At 44.8% G+C, this 20,384-nt stretch overlaps 1 protein-coding gene and 1 long non-coding RNA gene across 2 annotated transcripts in view; both read right to left on the reverse strand.

Annotated features, from left to right (window-relative positions):
* The window catches only part of GDF9 (growth differentiation factor 9), a 99,345-nt gene that overhangs the window by 29,339 nt on the left and 49,622 nt on the right, over nt 1–20,384 (reverse strand). The gene's annotated exons all lie outside the window — the stretch shown is intronic.
* Nucleotides 3,654–18,441, reverse strand: LOC120987030. Its single transcript, XR_005775886.1, has 3 exons — nt 18,429–18,441; nt 9,686–9,691; nt 3,654–3,826 (listed from the first exon to the last, which is right to left on the reverse strand). It is a non-coding gene; the product is annotated as an uncharacterized LOC120987030 (long non-coding RNA).

The raw sequence follows: 20,384 nt of genomic DNA on the forward strand, positions 1-20,384 counted from the left end.
CTATGAATTAACACATGTGGAATTATATACATAACAAACAAGTGTGAAACAACTGAAAATATGTCATATTCTAGGTTATTCAAAGTAGCCACTGTGACAAACTCCCCTCTTTTGAGGTTGCCACAAGTGCTTGGAGAGGACTACTTGTCAGCCTCTTACCATGCGATTATGGTCCCATGTTGTATGCACCGGTTTTGTGCAGAAAAGCCATGAGTACAGCCAGGCCAAAGAGACTTGTACTAACTTTTGAATTCCTGGTCTAATTCGTGTCATTTTGGGATGTGTTAAATGTCTATGTGTATTGTAAAGGGTGGGACATTGTATGTTTGAGTAAGTGATGTCTGTTCCATTGTCTCTCTGTGTGTATTGGCAATTGTCCTCTGTCCTGGAGACAACAGAGTTGTAATTCGATTGTCTCAGGACAGAGGGCAATGTGTATTCTCCTGCCTGTGTTGATTATGTTAACCATGGTGTCTATGTGGGTTTTAACCTTTGTGTTATGGGTTAATGTATGTTTGTTGTGGGTGTCTCCCTTGCATGGGAGCAGGGGATAAAAGCAATTGTATTTTTTCAATGTGGAGCCTCCCAGTAAAGTATTTCTAGCATTCAGCTTGGGCTAATGTATAGACTTATTTGGCGATACTAGCGATAATATCGATCTATTGCTCTGTGGATTACTTGGCGGTGCTATTTCAAGGGGAGAATGGAATACTAGACAGTGAAATGGATGATACCGTCACAGCCACCTTTTGCTTTGATTACTGCTTTGCACACTCTTGGCATTCTCTTGATGAGCTTCAAGAGGCAGTCCCCTGAAATGGTTTTCACTTCACAGATGTGCCCTGTCAGGTTTAATAAGTGGGATTTCTTGCCTTATAAATGGGGTTGGGACCATCAGTGGCGTTGAGGAGAAGTCAGGTGGATACACAGCTGATAGTCCGACTGAATAGGCTGTTAGAATTTGTATTATTGCAAGAAAAAAGCAGCTAAGTAAAGAAAAACGAGTGGCCATCACTACTTTAAGAAATGAAGGTCAGTCAGTCAGCCGAAAAATTGAGAAAACTTTGAAAGTGAGGGCTATTTGACCATGAAGGAGAGTGATGGGGTGCTGCGCCAGATGACCTGGCTTCCACAGTCACCGGATCTGAACCCAATCAAGATGGTTTGGGGTGAGCTGGACTGCAGAGTGAAGGCAAAAGGGCCAACAAGTGCTAAGCATCTCTGGGAACTCCTTCAAGACTGTTGGAAGACCATTTCAGGGGACTACCTCTTGAAGCTCATCAAGAGAATGCCAAGAGTATGTAAAGCAGTAATCAAAGCAAAAGGTGGCTACTTTGAAGAACCTAGAATATGACATATTTTCAGTTTCACACTTGTTTGTTATGTATATAATTCCACATGTGTTAATTCATAGTTTTGATGCCTTCATAGTCCTGAAAATAAAGAAAACTCTTTGAATGAGAAGGTGTGTCCAAACTTTTGGTCTGTACTGTATGTCAGGCATGGAAGTCCACTCGGTGGTGAAGTGGTGCTGTTCCACAGGGCGACTCACTCATGCATGCTGCAAATGATACTCCACTATCGCCTGCTGCTGCTCGCACAGTCTCTACAGCATGTGAAAGGTGGAGTTCCACCTTGTGAGTACGTCAGATATAAGGCACTGAGCGGGAAGGCAGAAGTTATGCTGCAGTGCAGACAGGCGAGCAGCAGCAGGGTGAGAACATTGAACGTGCGCACAGATGGCCCGCACTTTCTACAGCAGCTTTGACATCTCCGGGTAATTCTTCAGGAACCTCTGCACTACCAAATTGAGCACATGCGTCAGGCAAGGGATGTCTATCAAAAGGGCTAGGCCCAGAGCTTCTACGAGATTTCACCCATTGTCGCACATCACCAGCCCAGGCTTGAGGCTCAGTGGCACCAACCACTCATCGGTCATGCCCGCCCACAGCTCCTGCACAGCCTGGGGTTTTCCCCCCCAAACATATGAGTTTCAGAACAGCCTGCTGTAGTTTACACCTGGCTGTGCAGGTCTTAAGCTGACATGATGAGGAGCAGATAGAGGAGGCAACGTGAAATGTCTAGCAATCCTCGGTGGCAGTAGGACATGCTCCAAACTGCTTTCTGCCTCTGGCCCAGCTATCACTAAATTTACCCAGTGGGCCGTTATGGAGATAGAACGTCCCTGCCGGTGCTTACTGGTCCACGTTTCGCTGGTTATGTCGACCTTGCCACTGATGGCGTTGCGCAGCTGTGAGAGACAAGTTTTATTTCAACTCTTTCTGCTGTAGTACACATTTGTCTCCACTAGATGGCAAAAAAAAAAATCAATTAGGAGCCTCGTGTACATTTTCTTTGTTTTAAGATCATTAGTGAAAGAAAGGAGGAGTTAAGTTGCTAGTTTCAAATGTGCCAATCAAACTCCGGAATAAAGTTAGTAAAGTACTCCCTTTTTGTCACAGAGCCAATAAACTTTCATCTAGGACCACCCTTTTGTCTACCTCATATTGCCTATATAAGTGTATGTAACTATAATAAAGGACTGCATATTTTCCATGATACCAGCCTGTATTGGTCTCATTGATAAAGCTGTATGAGCTCATACTTCTAATTCTAACTGATTTGGAGCCACACAAAAGAAGTTGTGTCGTAGAATTTGCGACAACAAATTGGCGCTGAACGTGGGGCGGACAGCTTGTGAAATTTCCGATTCAAACACCAGGAGAGGACTTGCGTAAAACCATTAGACGAGGCACAAGCTGCAGCAAGGTAAGAAGCTTTAATTCTTACAACCTCCTCTGAGTCTTACAACCTCCTCTGAGTCTTTTGCCCAAGTGTTTTCTCAAGAGTTGAATTGGTTGTTATCGCGATAAGGGTTCAAATTATAGCTGATCTGTCCGTTAGAAAGAACCTGTTGAAATATTCCTTCTTTGTGTGGTGGGACATGCTGGAACTAAACGGAAGTTGTTAGACAGCGGAGTCGGATATCCTGTGACGTAGAATTGGATCCCAGCCAAGTTCTGACGAGAATCTTGAGGAAAGGGTTAACACCAATTGTCATAGGCAATTGGAAGTTATTAAGATTTAGTATCCCGGTGAATTGACTAGGGGTTCTTCACCAAGAGAGATTGTGGGCTCAATACTATTATATATCGTTTGAAACGTAACTGCGCTTAAGTTAGTGGGTTCGATAGCGATTACTTATAGTAATCGGATATCGTTTGATCTTTGTGCAACTACGCTTAAGTTAGAGGGCTCGATAATTAGCAATTGTTTGATCTTAGTGTAACCACAATAATGGGAAATTCTAATGTTGCAGGACCAAGTGAGGAGAGGTTAACAGCAGCTCAGTTGATGAGAGAAAGAGAAGGAAAAGTTTCAGTAACTAAGTTAAAATCGTTCATGCAGGCAATTGGTATGCCTGAAACTGGAAGATTAGATCAAAGTTTATGGAAAAATATATTGCAGGAAAAGAAAGGTTGGTTGAGAGATAATAGGCTGGTGCAAGCAGAGTTATGGTGGACGTTGTCTGCAGATGTGACTGATGGAAAGTTGAAAGAAATTGAGAAGAATGGACAATATTGGTATAGTAAGATGGAGGATTTGGGTGTGGTAGGGAACAAAACAGGAGAGTTTGCCATGTGGCATCCCTTCCCCCACCACATCTGTTGTAACTTTAAAAAGTAATCCTGGGTCTTGTGGTTCATCAACCAATACTATTGCTTCTTCTGTCAGCCCCTTCTCTACACCATGTTCTGGAATGTGCTTATCAGCACCTCCCACTGTGCCTTCTGCTCCCTCCATCCCTTCCCCATCCCCAAAACTCCTTCCTTAGAACACCAACCTTTCCCCCCCCCCTTATGGGGGATGGGAGTGTGTGTGCAGGCACAAAAATGCTGAAACGAGTAACATGTGTGTGTTTGTGGATCTCAAAGACAGGACACGATTCCTATCATAGTTCCCAGCACTGGATTATATCCAGGGATGTCTGCAAATAACCCTTCCCAATTGTATGTCCCATCAGTTAAAAATGTACCTGCAGTAATTGCCCCTATGATGCCTACTAGAAATGTTCCAGACCAGTCTACGCAATCTAGGAATGCACCCACTTTAAGTCCAACTTCAGACTTGAGTGGATTTCTACCACAGGAAAGTATGGGGTATCCAACATCATTGTTGGATATGCGAAATCTGATGCACCCAGTTTCCCCTGTTATATCATCTCCGCCAAATCCACCCCGACCAAATATCGTACACCCAGGCACCTAACCCCTGGAGCTGCCCCTCTCAGAGGTCCAAATGACATCCCTGATGAGCCTGTGTATCGCCCTTGGTCCCCTAGTGAGATGCTGGCCATGATTAGTAGAATCCCCAATCCAGAGGACTTACCCATGCCGTTCTGTAGAGAGTTAGCAAAGATACGGAAAGCTTTCTCATGTTGCTGGAGGGATTTAGAAGATTTAGTCCAGTGTAAAGCTGGTGACTCCTTCTCTCATATTATAGCCTCTGCAGTGGGATCTTATGAGGGAGATGATACTACTTTGTTGTCCGGTGAGCAATACATAGTAAAACTCACGGAATGGGGGAGAAAGCGATTAGGTGATCAGTCTGTTACGTTGTCGGACATGCATCAGGATAAAACGAAAAGTGTGGAGAAATTTTACACTAGACTCCAGCAAAGATGGGTTGATTTGGGCTTTGAGTACACCTCAGACATGCATGAGAGAATTTTGAGTGCTGCTTTTGTGGATGGTCTTAGGGAAAGCATTCGCAAGGGTCTGGTATCAGCTAGGCCTGAATGGAGAACTATACAGCCCTCCATTTTGTTACAAGTAGCAAAGGGGGTAGAAGCTGAATTGAACAAAAGACCTAAGGCGGGTGTGGCCGCTTACCAGCCCTCTCCCCAAAAAGGGGGAAGGAAACCAAGGTATCTCTTAAGATGTTATAACTGCGGCAGGGTGGGGCACTTTATGCGGGATTGCCAATCTCCTAACCCATGGGAGGAGGAAGAGGAGGAGAGAGTTCAGCCCCCTCAAGTGCGAGACCCATAGGGAGTTGGCAATCCAGAGTCAAATGCTGTGCCCATATTAAAAATTCAAACCTTAGGGCCTGCCCCAGTTGTCTCCTTGGCAATGAATGGGGGGGGGAGCCCATCCCCTTTTTGATTGACACTGGAGCAGCCAAAACAGTTATTCGCAGCAAACATGTAAAAAGATCCCTCATGTCTAAGGATAGTATTCCATGTGTAGGAGTAGATGGTAATGAGGTTCCTACTCCTCTCACAAAGCCAATACAAATTGCATTTGCCCCAAACCAACAAATGCTAAGTCGTCTCTTAGTCATTTACACCGCCCCTGTTAATTTGCTAGGAGCAGATTTGTTGCAGAGAATATATGCGCAGATAACATATCTTCCTGATTGTACTGTGAAGTTACAAGGCAAACTAGGAGAAGAGGATATATGTCTCTTAGCAGCCTGTGATTATAATCCATTCCACATGTACGTGTCTACACTCTCTGAAGAGGGCGTGTCCCTTCTGCTGCAACAAGTACCTGCACACCTGTGGGCCTCCGGACCTACAGATGTTGGCCGTTTATCTGTCGCTCCAATGAGGATAGAACGTAAACCTGATGCTCCTTTACCTCGAAAGGCACAGTATCCCCTCAGTATACAACAAACAGATGCCATCACCAAAATAGTACATGATTTTGTCAGTAATGGGGTACTAATTGAAACCACCTCTCCATGTAACACTCCCTTGTACCCCATTAAGAAAAGGGGGGGAAAAGGTCAGCCAGTGCAGTATAGAATGGTACATGATCTTAGGGCTGTTAATGAGGCTACAGTTTTTAATACCCCTGTGGTACCAAACACACATACATTGTTGGCACAGATTCCCCACAGTGCTACCCATTTCACTGTGGTGGATCTTGCAAATGCATTTTTCTCAGTTCCGTTACATCCAGATTGCAGATATCTTTTTGCTTTCACACATAACAGGAAGCAATACACCTGGACGGTCTTACCACAAGGTGCCCATAATTTCCCCAGTATGTACAGTACTGCCTTAGCCCAGGTTTTAGCAGATTGGCCCATTCTATCTGAAGGAGTTGTCTTACGCCAATATATAGATGACTTACTTCTTTGCTGCCCGGGAGAGGTGTGTAAACAAACTTCAGTGTCTCTTCTCACCTTCCTGGCTGCAAATGGCTGTAAATCTTCCCACATGAAGATTCAATTTTGTTGTACCACGGTCACCTTTCTAGGGCACTGTATATCTGCTGGGATTAGACATCTCACCCCAGACCGTATAACTGCAATTGAACAAATTCCTTTGCCTACTACAGTGGGGGCTCTGAGAATTTATTTGGGTCTAGTCTCGTACTGTAGGCCTTGGATCAGAAATGCCTCTGCTCTTCTGCAAGCCTTGTATGGATTGTCTCACCTCTCTTCCTTTTTCATTGACGATAAGGCTGTGGAGAACTTTCATACATTAAAACTAGTCATCAGTTCCACACCAGCATTGGGTCTACCAGACTAGAATAAAGATTTCAGACTTTATTGCACTGAATGTCTTGGCCATGCTTCAGCTGTTCTCACACAAGCTAGGGCTGGCCAACAGCGTCCAGTGGCGTATTACTCTGCCAGACTTGATCCAGTGGCTAGAGGAGCGCCATCTTGTGTCCGTGCGGTAGTGGCTGTACAACTCATGCTTGACAAAAGCTCTGAGATTGTGCTCAATTATCCAATTACTGTTTTTGTCCCTCATGACATCTCAGCCGTTCTCACACAAGTACAGCCTAAATACCTGTCCACTGCCAGACACCTTAGACTAGAATGTGCACTACTTATGCCACCAAATTTCACCATCAAAAGATGCACAACTTTGAATCCAGCTACTCTGCTGCCTCTGGAGGGGGGAGGGAGTAGTAGTAGGAGTCATCTAGCTGAATATCTTCCTGACCTGGAAGATAAACACGACTGTCTCCAATTAATGTCCCAAGAGACAGCAGGGTTTGATCACGTGGTAGATACTCCCTTAGAAAACCCAGATTTAGAGCTCTTTGTGGATGGATCGCGGTATGGTGTCCAGCGGAAGTTCTATACTGGGTATGCAGTTGTCACTCAGCACGATATGATCAAAGCGGAATCACTGCCCTCTCACATGTCTGCACAAGAAGCTGAACTTAAGGCTTTGGAAAAGGCCTGCAGGTATGCAGAGGGAAAAACTGCAAACATCTATACAGATTCCAGGTATGCTTTTGGGATCACCCATGATTATGGTCCAATTTGGAAAGCTAGAGACTTCCTTACAGCAAATGGCAAGCCAATTAAAAATGGCAAAGGGGTGAAAGCCCTAATGAACGCTCTGCTGTTGCCAACGAGGGTGGCCATTATGAAAATTAAAGGCCATTCATCAGGAAAAACTCTTGAAGCTCGGGGAAATCATCGAGCTGATCTGGCAGCAAAAGCTGCTGCACAGAAACCCAGAGATGATCCTGTAGGGATAGCAGCAGTACAAGAGCAAATTTCCCTGCCAGTCAACTATGAAACATTTAAAACCTTATAGTCTCAAGCAACCAAAGAGGAAAAAGGCAGTATGGATAGAGAAAGGAGCTGTGATGACCCCAAAAGGAACATGGGAACTTAGAGGAAAGCTGTGTTTGCCCCGTGCCTTGTTCCCAGTCACAGCCCAGGCCACTCATGGGAATACTCACCTGTCCAAAACTGTGATGACTGCTCTTGTTAATAATTACTGGTATGCCCCAGGATTCAGTGTAACTGCAGCCAAATTCACTCAGGCTTGTATGATTTGTGCACATCACAACATAGGAAGGACGGTAAAAACACCTTTGAGGCACACTCCCAGGCCAGATTTTCCCTTCTAAAGACTGCAAATAGATTACATCCAACTACCCAAAGTGGGGACCCTAGAATACGTCTTGGTATGTGTAGATCTATTTTCAGGGTGGCCAGAAGCCTATCCTGTGACCAAAGCCACTGCACAAAACACAGCCAAGAAACTTCTGAATGAGATAGTTTGCCGGTATGGGGTCCCAGAGACAATTGAGAGTGACCAAGGTTCTCACTTTACAGTGGAGGTCATGCGTGAAATTATGGGAGCCCTGGGTATTGAACAAGCCTTCCATACTGCGTATCACCCACAAAGCAGCGGTAGAGTACAGCGACTCAACGGCACAATTAAATCAAAAATACAGAAGGCCATGGCTGAACTGAATAAGCCATGGACAGAGTGTCTACCCTTGGCACTTTTCTCCATCCGGTATACACCTAACCGGAAGACAGGCCTGAGTCCATATGAAGTACTCTTTGGGAATGCCCCTAGATTAGGACTCTATTTTCCACAACAACTCCAGATGCAGCATAGTAGTCTTTCAAAGTACGTTATCTGTCTTACAAACAGACTGTCTAATGTGATTCCCAAGTTTTTGCTTCTCGTCCAGATCCAGACAGCATAGAGGCAACTCATTCTCTACAACCAGGAGATTGGGTAGTGGTGAAACGACACGTGCGGAAAGTCCTAGAACCACGATTTGAGGGTCCACATCAAGTACTGTTAACCACCGCCACTGTTGTCAAGTTGGAAGGAAAGCCTAATTTGGTCCACGCATCTCACTGCAAAAAAGTACCAGAACCTCAAGTGCTGGAATGACTGCAAGGGCCGTAATATCTTTTCATGTCTTACTGTTCATTTTATATTGTACAGGGGAAAATGCACAGTCAGATCAAGTCCCAAATTCCGTATTTAGAGCAATATTAATACAAGGGAATCAGAGTGCAATTGCATTTGTATCTCCTACAGCTTCACCCGTGATTGACAAAATGGCCTTAGAGACAGGGTTTTCAGACACAAATGTATGGCTAGAGAGGATCCGCTATACGGTTCTTTCCCAGAAGCGATCCAACTGCATAGCGTGTGCTGCAGCTCGACCTCATTTGGGTACGGTACCTTTCCCTTTGAGTGAGGTTACCGATCCTGAGGGTTTCAAGTGCATCCTTAAGATGTACACTGAAACCATTCCCAGTAATGACACCTCCCGCTGCAGGACATTAGAATTACTTTATCCTGTTGTTCATGATAAAGATCATATGGGTTTCGGTATAACGCCATACCCTGGAAATTATACCTGTTTCAATCGTAACCATACAGGCAAAGACATTGGTGTTTTCCCTCCAGGATATTGTTCCTATAACATCTATTTAAATGAGACAAGTAGTGACTCTGATGCTTACCCTGACAAATGGTTTGTCCACCAAGGTTATCAACAAACGGATATCTGGTGGTTGTGTGGAGACATGAAGCTCCGACCCAGGATACGAATGGAATGGATTGGCCAATGTACCTTGATTAAGGTGCTGATGCCATTTGTTCTATTTTCGACTCTTGAGTGGGATCAAGTCAGTAAGCAAACCAGTGTCCGGTCACGGCTAAGGAGGTCACTCCCTACAGCTTTTGATCCTCATGTATACATAGATGCTATAGGAGTCCCTAGAGGAGTTCCTGATGAATTCAAGGCTAGAAACCAGATAGCTGCTGGTTTCGAATCAATATTTCCCATAATTGCCGTAAATAAAAATGTAGGCTAGATTAACTATTTGTACTATAATCAACAGAGATTCGTAAATTATACCCGAGATGCGGTAAAAGGAATAGCAGAACAACTGAGCTCTTCATCGGTGATGGCGTTACAGAATCGACTGGCCCTCAACATGATCCTAGCGGAAAAAGGAGGCGTCTGCAAGATGATTGGAAGTTCCTGCTGCACCTTTATTCCGAACAACACTGCCCCTGACGGAAGCATCACAAAGGCTTTGAAAGGACTAACTGCTTTATCGAATGAACTAGGGGAAAACTCTGGAATCAACAACCCATTTACTTCATGGCTAGAACAGTGGTTTGGGAACTGGTCTAGTGTGTTAGCCAATCTGTTAATGACACTGGTGGTAGTATTTGTGGTATTGGCATTAATAGGATGTTGTGTAATTCCTTGTTTTAGAAAAATTGTTCTTAAAATGTTCAATTCAACCACACCTGCAACAACCATGTACATGCATTGTGACACTGACAAACCTAAAGATTATTTGGAGAACCTCTTTGAGGAACACGATTCCGTCCTAAAACAAATGAAATCTTGTTGATAGTTGCGGAATAAATAGAACCAGATGAAGGCAAACCCGAAAGGGAGTTGGGGGGACCTGGTGAAGCAATAAGGAAAGTCCAGCTCTTCTCAGTTTAGGGCATTGGGAGAGTACCTCACATTGCTTATTCATCTTGTATCTATTTACCGCAAAAAGGAGGGATTTGTGAGAGACAAGATTTTATTTCAACTCTTTCTGCTGTAGTACACATTAGTCTCCACAAGATGGCAAAAATCAATTTGGAGCCTCGTGTACATTTTCTTTGTTCTAAGATCATTAGTGAAAGAAAGGAGGAGTTAAGTTGCTAGTTTCAAATGTGCCAATCAAACTCAGGAATAAAGTTAGTAAAGTACTCCCTTTTTTTCACAGAGCCAATAAACTTTCATCTAGGACCACCCTTTTGTCTACCTCATATTGCCTATATAAGTGTATGTAACTGTAATAAAAGGACTGCATATTTTCCATGATACCAGCCTGTATTGGTCTCATACTTCTAATTCTAACTGATTTGGAGCCACACAAAAGAAGTTGTGTCGTAGAATTTGCGACAACACAGCGCACACCTGATTTGTTCGACCACCTGTTCGTGCAGGGCTTGACGGCTTGTAACCACGTATCGTGGGACAGCCGCTGTCATTAAATTTGCGGTCACCAGACAGAGTGGCAGCATTTCAAAGGCCAGGAATTTGAAAATGCTGGCCTTCAGGGCCAGGGCTCACGGGTGGGGACTTCCTCTTTCTCTCAAGTGTTTGGGGGGGGGGGGGGGGTGGACAGCTAAGCACTCAGTGACACTGGTGGTGATGTTGCTGTCAAATCCTCACTCCAGAGGGGGAGGAAGACGCAGAAACCGCAGCAGAAGGAGCCTCAGATCTTTCATGGTTTTTCAGGTGTCTACTCCACTGCACCTAGTGTTTTGCAGTTAGACGCCTGGTCATGCAGGTGGTGCTCAGGTTTAGAACATTTATGCCTTACTTCAGGTTCTGACTGTACAGTGTGCAAACCACCTGTGCCTTGTCATCAGCACATTGTCTGCAGAACTGCCACACCAGGGAACTCCTTTGAGGTGTGACACCCCAGAGTTGTGTTACGACACTCCTCTACCCCGCTACTATCTGTTAAGAGCCTTTACCTTGTCATCTGATGTGATTTTACTCATGTCTTCACAACTTTGCATTTAAGACTATGTTAAATGTAAGTTATTGTTGTAATTTCCATGTTCACCAGCAAGTGGCAGCAATGCATTGGTAAGGAGTTAGCTACAGTTTAGTATTTAATCTGGAATCCAGCTTAGCTCCCCCTCTGTGGAGGCCCACCCCCTGCTTGGGGTAGGGTGTGCGTGTTAGGAGCTCCCCGATATAGGGAACCAAGCCAGACTCTTGTCTTGGCTGAGACATTAATCACAATCCTGAGCCTGAGCCCTGCAGCCTCAGCTGGATGAAGAAAGCAGACGACCTCCAGTTCCAGGAAGAAAGCATTCCCTGAGAATTTAACTAAGTCCAGAGACCCAGGAGAAGCCATTCCTCCTCAGCTAGTCTGTCCCCATACAGCAGAAGATAGAAGGAAGTGCAGAAGCCAAATTTCTGCCATAGTTTTAGAGCTACTAAGCAGACGTCCTTTCCTGCAAGCTCCAGGTTTATAGAGCAGAAGATTCATTCCTGAAAACCATTGCTGAAAGCCTGCTGGGACCTAAGACCAAAGTTGTACCTTGCTTGGATGAAACTTATGCTCAGTAAAGACAAGTTTGAACTTTACCAAAGGTCTGGACATCAATTTCTGCTGCAAAATCCCTCTATTACTCCTCCTATCACTACACTCCAATTTATTGCAAGTGAGCTAGGAGTCTGGCCGTACCCAGGTAGGAGACACCATTGACCCCCTTACCACCATACAGAGACATTATAGGTAATCATGCCACTCTGGCGGTCCTAACCTGGGACGTGCGTTATAACAACTTGGGAGGGTCCTGTGATAATACCCAGCGCACGCTGCAATTGGACTTATGACAAACACTGAACATTTTAACCACCCATTCCTGGCCACTGCAGATAGCTTTGGGGTGCTCTGTCCTTCAATGCGTTGGGCAGTAGCAGGCATACTGGCTAGGGGCCGGACGCTCCGCTTTTGCACCCTGCTCCCTTTTTTGCTGTGCGGCTGGTGCTGCATGACCCCTACCTCTTCCTCCGAACTGCACATTTCACTCATATAACCTGGATGCCATGTGAGGTCTAGTACCTAATCATCCTCTTTTACCCACTCACTACTGCCTTCCTTGCCGGTCTGCACAGTGCAGAAAGATGCAGCAGTGTTTAGTCAGAGACCTGCTGCGGTGGTTCTCCCATGTCCTCATCCTCAAAACACAAGTGTTGGGCATCAGTGCACTTAATCTCTTCCACTTCTGGGTCAGGGCTGGGTGGCAGCAGAGTCCTAGAAAAGCACAAGTGACTGCTGCATTACTTATTTCTGTGTCACTGGTGCAAAGGTGTTGTATTGTCCCCACATAAATGCCTATAGGTCAGCCATAGAGTTAAAAACAATTAAAGCCCAAAACTTTCCTTTACTGCAACAGCGTCCTGTCCCTACACTAGTCAGAGCAGAATGGTAGCAAAACACATGATCTGGCATTTATGCATGCAAGGTCTCATTGTATGCTTAAAAGGGGTACAAGTTTGATAGTGGCAAACCCCCTTAAATAATATTCGTCCACAACAAGAGAGCTCGAAGGATGGGGAAGTTGGAGCCCAAATGGGAGCAGCAGCCACATGTGGTGGTCCGACAGATTGACCCCCGTTTACCAGTGTATGAAGTAAAGCCAGAAAATAGTGAAGAACCTAGTCGAAATCTCCACAGGAATATGCAGAGACCCTGCACCTTCCCAGCTACAGAACCTCTACCTCATCCTAGTGAAGGACCAGTACCAGAGCAGTCAGAATGGTGGATAGTCAACCCTGGCACAGGAGACTGGGATGTTGAACCTAGGCTTGAGTCTGAAGGGGAAGCCACTCCAGATAGAGGAAGATGAAGGGCCAAGATACCCTCCTCGATCTACACGGGGAGTACAGCCTGGCCATCTCCGAGACTTTGAAGTTTGAGTGCAGGGACTGCACTCATTAAAAAGGGGAAATGTGTAAGGGGTACAAGTTCGATAGTGGCAAACCCCCTTCAAAACAATATTGACTTGTGAACTCCAATGCCATTACTGGTGCTCTGCTGAACTCTAGGGGCAAGACATTGCATCTATTTTTGACATTGATTGTAGGAAGATTCTGGATGATGTCACATGAAAGTTCTGGCTGAGAGGCAGAGAAGCAGAGGAGAGAGAGTTCAGAGAATATGGTGCATAAAGTCCTAGAAGGCTACAAGTGTTTTACTTGGGATATAAGTGGACTACATATACATTGTGCACTGGCTGATAACTAGGAGTGCCTTGGTGGTGGATAAAAAACATTGGAATAATCTAGAAAGAGACTGTCACCGTTAATAACTGTTTGAGCTACCAGTTTGCCTGTGTTCCTCTTCATAAGGAGGCAATATTAGATATCTGTACTGAACCACTTGAAGTTCTTGAGTAAAATATCCAGTTCTATCATACTCCATTGTGCTCTCTCTCTCTGAAGCTTGTGTGAACCTAAAAAGGGATTACTACTATACTCCTAAAAATGTTGCCATAGTTTGGCAGGATCAAGAAAGCAGTATGAGCCACAGTGATGGAAGTACATAAATTGCCAGCAGCTCTGGAGCTGCACCTCCAATAGTGATCCCCATGCGGCCATGATAAATGTGCCCAAATAGGACAGAAAGAATATGTTGCTCCCAGACTGGGTAGAACGGCTGAAGACAGCGGCAAGACTGTATCAAGTACCTTGAATGCACTGGAAGGTGATGCCATGCAAGCTTTGATTGCTTTGCACTTGGAACAACTGAATACTATAGATGCTATTGTGGGTCGCCTTGAGTCACTCTACGGGGATATAATTTTCGCCACGATCTGCGAAAGAAGTTTATACTAGAATCCAGCAGGAAGGAAAATCGGTACAGCAATTCTCAGTGGCTCTACAGGTGTTGTGGAAGCAACTCATGAAGAATCAGGAAGGGTGCTCCGCTGTGCTGAATGCTAACCGCCTGCTCCAGGATGAGTTCATCTCCGGGCTCAGGTGCCAGACAGGCTTTACGGGACTGAGACCGGCAGATGATGTGTCCTTACAGGATGTTATGTGTGAAGCAATTGAGTTAACAAAAGAGGAGATGGAAAGTGCCTGTGTAGCTGCGAAAGAATTACAGCACAGAGACTCCACAAAACACATTCTATGAGTTTGCTAAAGACCTTCATGATTCCCTAAGAGAACTTAAAGGGAACCTGTCATCAACTTTATGCTGACCATACTGAGGGTAGTATAAAAGTAGTGATCAGCTAAAAGTGGTTGCCGAAAAAAAGCATCATAACCATTGCAGCCCAGGCCTTGAAAAGAGTCAAGTCTACCCGAGAAGAGTCATGGTTATTCATAATCTCCTGCTCTCCCCGCCCATCTGCTGCTGATTGGCAGTTCTCTCCTAGAGAGAAAGGGAGTAAACTAGGTAGAAGACTGTCAGTCATCAGCAGGTGGGCAGGGAGAGCAGAAATTCATGACTAACCATGACTCTTAGGTAGATTTGACTCTTTTCAAGGCCTGGGCTACAATGATTATGATGCTGGTTCTTGGCAACCACTTTTAGCGGATGTGACACCGCTGAAATCAGCATTTCTGTCACTACTTTATACTGTCCGCCAGGGCTTTTTTTCAGGCGGAACGCACCGGGACGGCGTTCCGCCACCTTTTGACATCGCAGCCTGCCATGCTCCAGCATCGCAGGCTGCGATGTATCAGCGGGTAGGGACTGGGAGGAGGAGCTGGGGGCCGGTGCGTTCACTGTGCTCCGGCCCCCAGCTCCAGTACAGTTATAGAATGTGTAAAATTAATAATGATTCTATTCATGAGGCCCCCTCTGTAGTAGAACATTCAATATATCCATCCTACTCACAGGGCTACTGTTATCGTAATGGAGGCCGGCCGGGCAGACGAGCGGCAGCGTCACTGACTGACGTCACGTGCCTGCCCGGCCTACTTTATGAATTTAGCAGGCGGCGCAGGCACGTGACGTCAGTCAGTGACGCTGCCGCTAGTCTGCCCGGCTGGCCTGGATTACGATAACAGCCCTGTGAGTAGGATGGATATATTGAATGTTCTACTACAGAGGGAGCCTCATGAATAAAATCATTATTAATTTTACACATTTTATAACTGTACTGGAGCGGCAATGGGGGGGGGTGGTCTGTGGATGGCACTGTTATGGGGTGGGGGGGGGTGTCTGTGGATGGCACCGTTATGGGGTGGGGGGGGGTGTCTGTGGATGGTGGCACTGTTATGGGGTGGGGGGGTGATGGCGTATAAGTAACTCCATTTTGTTTCACACAGCAACGTGTATTACGATTGCATCAGGCCAGTGCACTATTCTAAGATTTCCATTTGTGTCTTTCTCCCTCTGTAGTATTGAGACCAGATTAGAAAATGCATACATACATTTGTTTAACCAGCCTTACTTCACAAGGTCATTCTCATGTTTAAACCTGAATGATTAACTGTCGCTACTATGAAACATCTATTTCTGTAAATGCAGAGCTCATGTGTATTCAGGCCATACGATAAGACTAATGCTAACATATGATTGGATGTAATGGGAGGTCAATCCTCCCCTATATTAAGTGTTGGCACGCAGTGAATAAACCAGAATGGATCAGAGAAAGACACGTGTTTTTGGTCTCCATCTAATTCATTCTCTCGGTACCGAATAGGGCTTAAATCAAGCTGATCACCGAAATCTTGTGGGACACATTTAGGCAAAGGGCCTAATTTAGCCTTACAGCTTTGGCGGCTCGTCCGTGATCGAGAGGGCCATCTTTAGGTACAAGAGACATCAATTGTCTTCTTCGGACCTGGAGGCACTGACCAAAATCTCGACTTAAAGTAAGTTGAACCATCTATTTATGATTTCGGTGGATTGCGGTGTCTGGGGTGTCTGGGGCACACGCAAAAGTTGATTGTAAGAGGCTCCAGGAGTCCATATCGTGAGATATAAAAAGTGCACTATGAATATGAATAATCTGTTCCGGGAACAGAAGGTACAAGCTTGGATTAACTCCTATATATATATATATATATATATATATATATATATATATATAGTATAAGTATTTTAGAAGTAATAAGATTATCTGTTTGTGTGAGATACTGACCGGGTGGTAAGTGTACGGTCACATCCCACTGTTATTATCAAATTGATGTATTTTGGGTTAAACTACTGTTAATGTGTAAAATTGTTTGTGTTGTGGAGGACTGCAAGACTCCCCAGTTTTTCGGCTAAGAGTAATCTGTTGACCCGGAAAATTTGAACGCAAGTGGCGGCCCGAAACAACAATAGTCGATAGGGGTCCAAAGAGTATAGAGACATTAAGATACGAATCAGCTGATCAGTTGACAGGTCTTGTCGGCGCTATTTCAGTGCAGTACAGCCAGTCCTGACAGCGATTGTCTCACTTACTCTTTGAACTATAAATACTAACATGGGAGGACAAGGGTCTAAAACTAAATTCCCTAAACCAGAACCAGGAGAAACTTGCAAAGTCTATGTAGCCCGTGTTAGTCCAACAAACTATTACCTGATCAACCCGTGGGTAGATAATCTAGCAGGCTGGACTGAGGTAATGGATGCTGCAGATCCATTCCCCAGGGACGGTAATAATAGTATTTATCATATGGATATGGTCAAAGGACTATGTCTAGGTGATAAAACAGCCTGGCCGCATTTCAATGCCGATCCTTCCTGGGACATGGAGTACATGTCCAGGGGTGCGGAACAATGGCTGGAAATAGCCCCCCACTGGTATGATGCAGGTAATAGCAAGAAGAATAAGAATCTAAAAAGTCCCAAAAATGATAGGTCTCTACATGAAATAGAACAGGAGGTAGGCACAAAGAAGAGAAGTCAGAAATCCCCTCCACCTTATAATAAATCCACCCCCACGGCACCGCTGTATCCAGTTCTGACTCAGATTGAGGAAGATGCTGTAACAGCGGTTATACCATTAGAACTAGAAGAAAAATACCGACCCCCCATGCCAACATTTGGAAACATAGCAGAGCGCAGTCTAAATACTGGCACACCACATACTAGTTATACTACACGCAGTACAAGTAGAATGAAAGATGAAACAGAACAGGGTGAATCAAAGGAAGGAGTCCAAGTAATCGCTCCCTTTCTGACAGTAGGACAACACTTAGTAAAAAAGCCCATAGAAATAGAGGATCTCAACAAAATTATAAAGTATTGTCCCAAACCTTCCATAGCCCCACTAGGGACTATTACATACCTAAAAAAGGCCTGTAGAGGGCGCAACTACACACAGGAAGATTTAAGGCTTATCCTGGATGGTATTATAGGAACACACACAACCTGGAATTGGGACAAGGTTAGCTCCATATCTACTATTACACAACGCAGTGATGCTCTAGATTATGTATGTAATACAGAAGTGGGTCAGAAAAGGATATGGGCGGAGGTTGAGGAACATATGAATGAGGTATTCAAACAAAAATCTTCATTGCCCGTAGCAGTAGCCTGCAAACAGAAATCTGTTGAAACGGTCACTGAATTCTGGAAAAGATTCATTGATTGCTGGAAGACTGAGGCGGGGCTACCTGTGCGTGACAATGACAGTTTGATTATCTCCACATTTGTAAACAATCTATCAGATAAATTGATCCTAACTGTGAAACAAAATGTGTCCTCTTGGACTTCAGATACAACTGATGAGTTTGAGAAACATCTCTTTGAAAAAGAAGCAGCAGGATGCTTTGAGATAAGGAAAGCAACATCCCCCACACACGCATATACTAGCAGAGGCAGGGGGAGGAGGGGTGGGAATAATAGCAGACCCTACAATGGAAGACATGACTCATTGCCAAATAATTGTTGTTATAACTGTGGAAAAGAAGGACATTGGGCACGTCAATGCCGCGCACCAAAAAAGGGTAAGGGGAGAGGTCAAGATTACAACACACAGAAACCTGACACTCAGTCACAAAACAACCAACCAAGTCAGATAAACCACAGACAAGGTCCACAGAGTCAGCCCAGATTCCCATTAGATTGGCATCAGCAAAACTCATACTGAGGATGCCCTGAGGGACAAAGCCCCGCTTTCACGCAGGTCACCACACATTGGAAGGACACACCAGTAATTCTACTTAGAGTAGGAGGAAGAAAAGTGGGATTTTTAATAGATAGTGGAGCTACTTCTAGTGTGTTAAACAACTCAATGTACAAAGGGCCTTTAAGGAAGTGTGCGCCCTCTATGGGAATAAATGGGGTACTGACGAGGACATACAGAACAGATTCCTTACCAGTAGAAACCATTGATAGGGAATACATTACAGATCATGCTTTTAGCATCATACCTGAATGTCCTGTGAGTCTTCTGGGAAGAGACTTATTCATTAAGTTAGAATTGCAAATCACTGTTGAGAACAATGGCATCAGTGTATACTCTGATGCTTTGCCCATAATAACCCCCACACCTCTGATCCTTACAAACTTACAAGATCACTCAGAATTAGAGGATATAGACCCATCATTATGGGCAAAGGGGGACTATGACACAGGATTCATTGACTGCACACCATACAAAGCAACCATCAAAGAGGGCAGTACACCTGTATATCAGAAACAATACCCGCTGTCAAAAGAGAAACTTGATGGGCTTAGGCCAATGATAAAGGAATTCCTACAAAAGGGAATCCTGGAAGAGGTGATTTCACCCTACAGCACGCCCGTGAATCCAGTGACAAAGGCAGATGGTACTACCCGCTTTGTGCAGGATTTAAGGGCAATAAATAATATCATTGTGCCTATTGCTCCTATTGTCCCAGATGTCACCTCACTTCTTTCTGCAATTCCTGCAGACGCTGTCTATTTCAGTGTGATAGATCTGAAAAATGCTTTCTTTTCTATCCCAGTTGATAAGGCAACCAGACTACTTTTTGCTTTTTCCTTTGATGGACGACAACTGACCTGGTGCAGAATGCCTCAGGGATATGCTGATTCACCTGTAGTGTACAGCATAGTCCTCCAAGCCACGTTAAAACTATGGTACCCCCCCCCAAGGCTCTGTGTTGCTGCAATATGTTGATGATTTGTTACTGTGTAGCATGTCAGCGGAGGCCAGCATTCAGGATGGTTTATCACTGTTAAAATGGTTGTCAGGATGTGGTCACAAAGTGGCACTTAAGAAAATGCAATGGTGTAAAATGCAGGTTGAATACTTGGGCTTTGTCCTCACAAAGGGTGAAAGGAGAATCAGCGCAGAAAGAGTCCAGTCTATTGCGGGTTTGGTCGCCCCGCACACCAGGAAAGAAATGTTATCTTTCCTTGGTATGATAAATTACTGTAGACAATGGATTCCTGATTGTTCTTACTACGACAATGTTTTGAGGCAAGCCACTCTGGATGGAAATCCAGATCTGATTAAATGGTCTTCTGAAATGTACAATGCATTTGATTGTCTGAAATGTTCACTCATGTCGAGTCCAGGGCTGGGCCTCCCTGACTATAATATGCCCTTCCACATGTTTGCACGCCAAAATTGTAAAACCATGGCGGGGGTACTGACACAAGAACACGGAGGCAAGTTGCGTCCTTGTGCGTTTTTCTCAAAGGTTATGCCCACCTCTGTCCAGGGGATGCCGGCATGTCTGCGTTCCCTTGCAGCCTGTGCAATGATGGTAGAATTAGCAACTACTTTCACCCTGGGACATTTAACCTTCTTGCACACTACACATGATGTTGTAGGTTTACTCAGAGGTGTACATACACAACACATGTCAGTGCAAAGATTATCTGGATATGAGATCCTGTTGCTCAGTAACCCTTCACTCCAGATTAAATATGCATCCAACATTACAGGACCAGCACCTATTTTGAATGCATTACTAGGGCTGAAAGGAACAGAAGATGCCCTTCCTGACACACGATTGCTTACAGGTGCTCAATCACGAGACGTCACCTAGGGCTGACTTATCAACTGTTCCCATACCTGATGCACCAGAAGTTTTTGTTGATGGATCATGCTCTCGCCCCACTGATACTATATTCTGTGCAGCATATGCTATTGTTATGCTGCCAGATATAGTGTG

Source organism: Bufo bufo, chromosome 1 (genome assembly GCF_905171765.1).
Source record: "Bufo bufo chromosome 1, aBufBuf1.1, whole genome shotgun sequence".
NCBI classification, from domain to species: domain Eukaryota; kingdom Metazoa; phylum Chordata; class Amphibia; order Anura; family Bufonidae; genus Bufo; species Bufo bufo.